Genomic DNA, 8,769 nt, shown 5'->3' on the forward strand with positions numbered 1-8,769 from the left:
TACTAACTGATAACCAAGAAATTGATTGTATGACTATCTTGACATGTCTTCATAGTTTGGCCTGAAACAAGAAGTTCATTAATTATTTCAACACTCCACGCAGACCATGCACAGAACTAAACATTTTCTTTGTCACTAATAACGGGACATAATCACGTAACATGTTAAGGTCCATCAATCTAAAATCCGAAATAATACTTTCTCTCCCAGCTTCAAATTTCGTGTGGTCAATAGCAGACATTCCATTTGAATTTCGAAAGGTAAATTTATTCGTTGACTTACTATGGATACGCCCGTTTACGATACGCAGCCCGGTTGCAAAATGCATGTAAGAAAGCTGAATACCAAAGTAGTTTCTTTTCTTATCCGCCCAATGCTGCAATTCTGCTTCTCGGTTGTATATATCCTCTATAGTCTGTTTCCTAGAAATCCTCAAAAAACATATCCAACAACAAGTCAATTCTTGTGTTATTTTTTTTTCATAATACTTACCTGTCCCCTTTCTATAAATTTCAAGTAGCCATCTTCTAATATTTCATTTGCAAAATCAAACACATTTATCAAACTGCGGTGAAGTAAGTGTTTCATAGCCGTTTCCGACTAATGGTAAACCATGGAAGAAGTGTTATTATATATACATACAATAATACTCCCACACCTTCTTTTCACTTTTTAGTCTTGGTACTGTCTGTGAAAGGACCCTGTAATACCATACATCACAGCAACAGCAAACTGACTAAGTTTGATGGATTTTTTATCTGGAGATACTACTTATGGTAGTCTACAGTAGTCTTTACCTATCTTTTGTGCTTTGATCATTATCAAGCTTTTTATTTTTGTTTCTCAGGGGGATTACAAGTTCCTTGTTGATGTACAAAACATTGATTCGAGCCCCCGTCAGACCAATGATGCATACAAGTGGATCTCCGACTTGCACAATCAAGGATACTCTGGAAGTATACTCCCGTAGAAAGATTAAAAGGTAAAGGTAAATTTTTCAACTCCCTTTGAGGGTACAGCCACTAACAATCTCACTTGCTAATCAAGACTTCCAATAATAGGAAATATCCATTTACTATTCATTATCGAATCCAATTCCTTCTAAAATGCAATAATTAAATGAGAACTGATATTAGTAAAAGGACCTCTCAAACTACTTAAAATAGGTATCCCTTGTGAATATTGTGTTGAATATTCAACACAGTCAGGCAAGATAAGCCTGATCGTGATTTTTTCATAACACGAGATGTTCACCTTCGAGCAAATACACTACTCTTTCGATTCTACAAAAACGTTAGCAAAACCCACTCAAACCCATCCATTCGTCGTGCAAATGACGTTAGTGCCAAATCAGATTTTGCACGTGCAGTCGATCAGGTGATCTTCGCATCGAAGTTTTCTTCATTTGCACGTGTTTACATTGGCCTCAAGAATTGAAAAAAAAAACACTTTTAATCCACAGTTCTAACGGCATTTTAGATGCCGCGATTGTCAAATGTGCAACGTGAACGTGCCGTTGGAATGTTGTAAGCGGTAAGATCAGTTATTGATGTCACAGGAGCAATGTGATGCTGTCGTCGTAATGTGTATGACTTGCGAGATCATCTACAACAAATTGGCAGCACTTCATTGCCCAAGGTCGGGTCGTCAACGTGTGACGTCACGAGCAGAAGACCGTCACATCATCCTACATGACAGATTTCTGCCGTCTACACCGTTCGAAATGGGTTGTGGGCTGCCAATTTCCATTTTCGACGTCCATATTGTGACTTGACATTCTGTATACCCATGCTTTAGAACGGTGGTGTAGGCTAATGGATCTGATTGTGGCACTGTTGGTGCATCGAGTACATCACACAGATCTCAGCAATGAAACAATAACAATTTAACTATTGTTCTTTTATAGTGCCCTGAAGAAAGAATGTGAAGTTTCTTTTTTGACTCAGTATATTTGTACATATAACTTTTAATCGCTGGTGTCTATGTAATCAATATATGTATGGTGAAGGCTGCCTCCAATCATTTCCGAGTTTGAATCCATTGTCATTGAAGACAACTTGCCAAAACTCGCCTATTCTACTATAGATCTTCACGGGTCTTGAAGCGTTACTTCCAGCAACATGTGCCATTTACATTTTAACTTCGTACTGTACCTATTATTTCAATCAGTTTACTAGTCCTGATCAAAGAATAGCTTTTCTTACGAGAGAGGTTACCTTTTATGTTAATCAGAAGACTGAGTGAGTGAGTTAATATTAAAGGTCACATCGGCAATATTTCAGCCATATCGTGGCGAGAACATTTTGATACTGAAATGAAAGATGTATACACTATAAAAAGCCTGTCGTCAAAGGACAGTAAAACCACTAGAATATCACATTTACAGTTACAACTAGTGTGGAGAGTTAAAACAAATACCACTATTTGGACAATACAATATAAAATACGGGCTGTAGATCGACAACAACTGATAGATCACCATACTAGGGACCATGGGGACTTACAGTACCTTTGCTATCTGCATGGACCCCAGATGGATTTACACCATCCCCTCAGCCATTGCCGATTATACTGAAAGTTAACCATTATTAACAAACAACAAATATACTATGATTAAAAGTTTTGCCGTACTAAATTTACATAGAACGTTTTCAGGAAGACAATAATTTTACAATACTTCAACCGCCCTCAAAAGCACGGCCACTAACAATTTCAGTTATTAATCTAGACTATCAATAATAAAATATTTATCTATTTACATTTCTGATAACAAATTCTGGTAATTCTTTTAAAAATGCAATAATGAAATGACAGCTGGTATGAGTATAAAAGATCCGTCATAGCTCGTGAATTAAAATACTGATGGTAATCAGAAGAAGTATTAAAGTGTTTTGATAACAATTGCTAGTACTGTCATGGGCTTATACAGGTAAATGAACATATGACTGTCAGAATAAGATGTTGTTACAGGAGGTGAGTGTTTATTACTCGACGTTGGGAGTGAATGCTAAAATACTATCTTTGCACATTGATTGAATTAGCGGTGACAAGGTTACAAAAACGTTTTCTAGATGCAAATACTACCTAATAAATATAACACAAGATGCGATATGTCAAGGAGTACTTTGAATTTACGTTGTTTAAATAATGAATCGTAGACATAAATACAGGCAAATGATCACATGTCTGAGAGAAAGGGGATTATGAGATGTTGTTACAGGAGGTAAGTGTTTGTTACTCGTCATTGGGAGTGAACACTAAGATACTATGTTTGCACATTGATTGAATTAACGGTGACAAGGTTACAAAACCTTCTTCTAAATTAAATCATTCATTCATTGTAATAGTCCATATAATGAATCGGAGACATAAATAGCAATGCTGTATTACACCCATGTTCGAACAGAGTTGAAACAAACCAATTTGCTAATTTAGAACTAACTCCATTGCGACTATCGATTTTCGTAATTCTAACGTTGATAATGTTACATAATCGACTCATATTACATATATGCGTCAGTGGTATTGCAACACTGATTTTTTTTTTACTTCGATCGTTACTAAACACAGCTGGTAATTCAAAACATTCACCACATAGACACAAATAATATCATATGTTCTTACACAAAAATCATAAAAAAGTAACTGAAGCATTTTGTTCAGCTGTTGAAAGTTTCATCCTGATTTGAAATTTGATTGTTCAATTTACATGAGCATTGTGTAAAAAACATTTGTATGTGAACACTGTAATTATCTGATGCAGTGTATTTATCACGTGTATGACTAAGTCTCTATTGATCCATCGTCAAAACAATAAGGATAATATGTATTGCTTACGGAATTGATACAGATGCGTGTAGGCATTCAGTCAGACAACAGTAATGAGATATTTGACCTCCTCTTTCAACCTCGAAATAATAGCTTCTGGCCGAATGCATCTCTAGTTACGCCTTCGATGAAAGTTTTGTCTCGTGACAAGTGTAAAACAAACTAATGTGCTCTTATATCATTGGAAACCTGTACTATGGACTCAATCATTAATCTTCCGAGTCTCGAATTTCGATGACTGTCTCTACTTAGTGGTTGGATTTGGTATTTGGTTATCTTGCATACAAAGAATACATAAATACATAAATATGTAAAGAAAATATATATGCACAAGCTACAAAAGATCTACATGAGAAAGTTCTATAAATATACGTAAAACGTTGCATTTATGATATGTATTTACACCTGTTTTCTTTGAGTATATACCTTTATAACACAACTAAGCAATTAAACAATCAGAACTTGCTTGTATGTCAAGACAGTTTCCTGTAATCCCTGAAACCTGCCGGATTCAGGATTCAGGATTTTTATTCTCATAAATCATACGAAATGATATAGAGGACATACATGATTTTGAATGGATACAATGTGCAATTGTGGCTACTATGCATATTAACATAAAATATAGTTGTTCTACTAAAACACGGATAATACACAGATAATTTCGTTAAATAGACATTTTTTACCAGAGGATAATAAATTTATCAATATCGGGGTTATTGCAAAACAGCTAGAGAGACTACATTTTCTTACATCACCTAAAGTTGTGCATGATAGGATATTATGAAATTCGTCACGTTAAATAAGGTTCTAGGTAGAGGGTATTCTTATATACGGAGTACTATTTACATTTTGATGAGTTTTAAAGGTCAGCATTACATGACTGCTTAAACCGATATATAAGTGTGTATTTAACAGAGTTTTCAGCAGAAAGAAAACTGGGACTGCCATATATATGATAATCCAACACTTTGAAGTATATTTTTACCATATTTTAAAGATAAACATCTGATGTTTACATTATATACTAGTGCTATATGAGGTAACTTATCTCATAATGTAATGACTTTGCGCCAGTGGCTTATGATTCTTGTTTAAGCATTACTTCAGCTGGGTATCTACCAAGTTCCTCTTAAAAGGGATATCAGGCGTGATGAGAACTAATTAGTCCCGCCACAGCCAGCCAGGCAATCAGCACAGAGCTTCAGATGTTGAGCAGTAAAGTGGCTCTCTGGCTTAATGAGTTAATGAACAATGTTTTTTGAGCGCTTTAAAGTGTATTGAAATATGTCTTGTCAATTCCACTGACATTTGCTTATAAACACTTAAATATAAAAGACATAGTCTCTGCTTCTTCAGAACAAATAAGGGTTAATTAAGTAGCCCCGACTGGGAAATTAAGGAACGAACTCAACATACTGTCACCTTCTGTGCAGGACGTCACACGTCACCAACTGCTTTCTTTACCATTTGTACTAATTAACATGTGCTTCATCATGCTCCAACGCACACAGGGATTTAGTTCGTTTTCGACGTCGGCTGCGTTTAACAGTATTTCAGCCAGTTTACTGGATCAGTCGGAATTTTACAGTGAATGAATGAATGACAAAGTGAGAATTAAGAGCAAGAACTAATTTTGAATGAAAGAAAGAAATAAAGAAAACGAAAAATAGAAAGAAGTATATATGTGTGTGAATGTAAGAATAAATGATATACCACGACCTTCGAAAACATGTTAGGCTAGATCACATGTGTTAGTGAGGGAGGGAGAGAGAGAGTGAGTTAATATTTAACGTCACATCGGCAATATTTCAGCCGTATCGTGACGGGAATCTAACACTGAAATGCAATATAATTATGCCTACTATAAAAACCTGTCGACAAAGGACAGTAAAACAACCATGATAACACAAAAAAAGAATTTAAAACTAGTAATTGTACCTTAAAAAACAGTTTATCAATGGGCTATAGATTGCTAACAACTGAAGGTAGATTACCATACTAGGGGCCATGGGGACTTACAGTACTTTTGCTACCAACATGGACCCTAGCTAGATTTATATCATGCCGTCACCCGTCAGCAATTTGGGAAATCTAGCCATGCAATACAAAGACACTTATTCTACGATTAAAAACATAAAAAGTTTGTGGACTTACCTACCCTCTCAGAAGGAAACTAATTTTACAATACTTCAGCCCCCCTTTGAGGGTACAGCCACTAACAACCTCAGTTACTAATCTAACCTACCAATTAAAATATTGAATTCTTTACCCTAAGTGTTTTTTTGGAAAAAAAACATTAAATGAACATATTATACAATAATTTTACTTTAAAGTTTCGCATTTCAGCTTTAAATCTTATGATTGGAATGACAGAAATATCAAAGAGTTTTAGTTGGCATAGATATATTAAACCTCACGAAAACATCAAGCTTTTATAAACAATAGTTCATAACTTTGAGCCTTGTCGCATAATAGTCTCTCTGCTCCCTGGTTCTTATAGCAATGAACCATATTTCACCAAAAGCCTGATGTTTTAATGATGGTTCATATATCTTTCACCCGCTAACTGTTATTTGATGCCTGAAAAGCTGAAACATAGAGCTTGAAATTTTAAGCATTAAAAAAAGAAACGTGAAACACAAATGTCATTGGAAATTTGGTATTATTCAAGGACGTTTAGATCAGCGGAAAACAAAGATACATGAGTAAACTTTTGTGTAGCCATGCATTATTATCTTGTCCATATTTCATCACAGTCATTACTTTTGTCCACCAGGTGCTGTTGAAGTCAGTACCACGTATGGCCATCTCCGGCTGCTACCACTACCTGGCACCTCCTGGGCACAGATTGAATCAGTCGTTGGATGTTTCCTTGGGGATTCCTTCTCCATTCCTCCTGCAGCATGTGGAAAAAATGTTGAAGATTCTGTGGTGGGTTACCACCGTCGACGATCGATCTGATCACAAAGGTGTTCCATCTGGTATAGATCCGGGGATCTGGAGGGCCAGGGGAGGGTAATGACGTTGTTACTGGACAGGTAGTCCACAATTGCACGTGTTGTGTGGGACCTGGCGTTCTTCCGTTGGAAGAGCTGTCCTTGACAGTCAACAAGGTAAAGGACGTGTGGATGGAGAATCTGGTTTATGTATTGATTGGTCGTCAGATTGTCCTGACCAAGCACAAGTGCAGATCTGCTGGTGTATGAGGTCCCTCCCCACACATTAACACTTTTACCACCTGTATCTGTCCAGGTCACCTGTCTGATGCATTTAAGAGCAAAACGTTCATGACGTCGTCTGTACACACGGCCTCTACCATCGCGTCGCCTAAGGAGATAACGGAGTTCATCGCTAAAACATGTGTGCCTCCAGTTTGCCAGGTCCCATGGCAGCACTGTGTTACCCCATATCACTCGTCGACGTCCATGTAGTCGTGTCATGGACTACATCTCAGAGACGGTTCCTGATTGTCTGATCGGACACTCTTCAGGCTCCAAATTGTTCTTGTGGTGTATCCGGGTTGGTACGATGGCGGAGTGTTACCCAGATGTAACGATCTTGGGCAGGTGTGGTGACTCTCGGTCTTCCAGATCTTGGTGGGTCATTCGTCGAATATGCATGACGAAATCAATCTCACAATCGATTTATTGTGCTGGGATGAACGCTGAAGATCCTTGCTACCTCTCCCATAGATGCACTAGCTTGCAATCATCCACCAATTTCTTGATTGTGATCGGCAGCGTTAAGACATCCCATTTTCGTGTACAGTACTTGCAAAAATGGAATTGTGAGATTCGATTCAGTCTTTTATAGTCACATATTGCACTCATGTCATTGTGCCTGATATTCGTGTTCCATAACAAATTCATTTTTGGTTGCATTCGGTCAAACATGCTCTTCTGAAACATTAAAAAAGCAATGTGCAACCATCCAAAATGTTTGAGTTTACAAATGTGTGCACAATTGTCGATATCATGTTTGATTATCATTTTGCGTTCCTTATTTTGAAGAATGCATCTTAATTTGTTCATGCGGAAGTAGCACTCTGATCGAGAAGTATCATCTAAGGGTAGATTCTGTATTTTTAAAACTTAACACTGAGAGTATTGTTGCAATAATCTGTTGTGACTCTGGGTCAGCTCATTGTTTAATTATTGGTGGACAACATGTCTCAGCAGAGTTGTGTAATTAAAGAGGACGACGGAATATTAAAGTGTAGATCCCCAAGAATTCCCATTAAGTATTAATTCTCCAAATGGGACTGATGGACTCATTCACGGATGGACAGATGATCAGGGGCAATGCTAGTCATTGGTCAAAGATATAACTGACTTGTGGCTAGTCCTTCTTTGGGGACAGGAGTAGTTCTGGGCTGTCGGGTAGCTCACGTGTCAAAGGAACGGGCCTAAGGAACGGTCTCACTTGGGGTTATTTAGTGGACATATGCATTCCTAGTTAAGAAATTTACATTGTGGGTACCTCGATCGTTTAGGGTATTGATACGTGTCTGGTGGAGTCTTTGTCACTTCACAGGTAGCTAAATATTGTGAGGAGCCGTTACTTAGCAGGACCATGCCCATGTAGATTGATGATGTAAGAAAAGTTGAAAAGTTAGCCCAACTGTTTATGCTCCTAGAAGCACAGTAGAATGAGGTATGGCCAACAAAGATATCAACTGTATCCATAAAAGAATGATCAAGCCTGAGTGTCGATTAGTGACCAAAGCTACATCAGTCATTTAAGGATGACATGTGGGTGTAGTGTTTATAGTGTTTCTGCACACGGAAATATTCAGACTCCAAGATGATGACATGCAGTGATTGAGTCTGGTGTATAATGAACACCCATTTTGGATATTATGATATGATATGCTCCCACCACGACAGTGATCCTTTCGCTCTGTCCCCTTGTTTCTCTCTGATACTGATTAAGACTGAG

The sequence above is a fragment of the Haliotis asinina genome, chromosome 13 (genome assembly GCF_037392515.1).
Source record: "Haliotis asinina isolate JCU_RB_2024 chromosome 13, JCU_Hal_asi_v2, whole genome shotgun sequence".
Taxonomy (NCBI): Eukaryota; Metazoa; Mollusca; class Gastropoda; order Lepetellida; family Haliotidae; genus Haliotis; species Haliotis asinina.